Source organism: Schistocerca cancellata, chromosome 7, assembly GCF_023864275.1.
Source record: "Schistocerca cancellata isolate TAMUIC-IGC-003103 chromosome 7, iqSchCanc2.1, whole genome shotgun sequence".
NCBI lineage: Eukaryota > Metazoa > Arthropoda > Insecta > Orthoptera > Acrididae > Schistocerca > Schistocerca cancellata.
The window spans coordinates 518,240,655-518,241,462 of NC_064632.1; positions in this window are offsets into that span (position 1 = coordinate 518,240,655).

Consider the following 808-nt stretch of genomic DNA (forward strand, 5'->3'; position numbering starts at 1 on the left):
AATCAGGATATCAACTTGTTTCACTGCTGGGCTTCCGTGTGGAATTCCTGCACATCTTTACACTGTAGTTGCATTGGTGACGGAGCCATGTTCTGAGTTTCTGAAGAATGTAAATGAATTAGGGGAAGGTCGGGTAAGTTGACGAGGAATCTAAGATGCGGAATTTTAAATTTCTCCGATAATATACAGATGGTGCTACGTGCACTACAGTATTGCTTCCCTAGCGCGCTTGTTGAACTAGACTCACTTGGTTGTGTTGTTTTGTGTAGAACAGAGACTTGGAAGCAGACGCTGTTCCCTACGACTAAAATAAGTGTTATGTTTGTGGTACTTTTATATAAATGAATATTAGTAGGTTCCTCTCAAGCCTTATAGATTTACTGATGCTTTTATAACGGTTTAGTGGAATTATCCTGTAAGTCTTTGTGTATGTTTAAGTCTGTATCCACAATAACAACTGCGGTTAAGGTAGCGAATTACCCAGAGGTTAAGACAGCAAATTTATCATTATTTCTATTGACATGCTTCTAATTTGTTTGTTATTGTCTAGTCGTGTCACTTTGATTACACGCTACGTAAAAAACGCTGGAAAAATGTATATAAGGAAGACTGATCTACAGAGATGCTGGAAAGAATCAATGAAACAGACAGTGCAGCATGTAAGAAATGAAAATCCTGTTAATGCCACCGCTAGGAACTTCAACCTCACTGAAGGTACATTGCCATGTAAAAAACATACAGATGAACTAAGCTCTGCTTTTATTCATATTTAATATATTTTAAAATGATATTTTAATTAATATTTCAT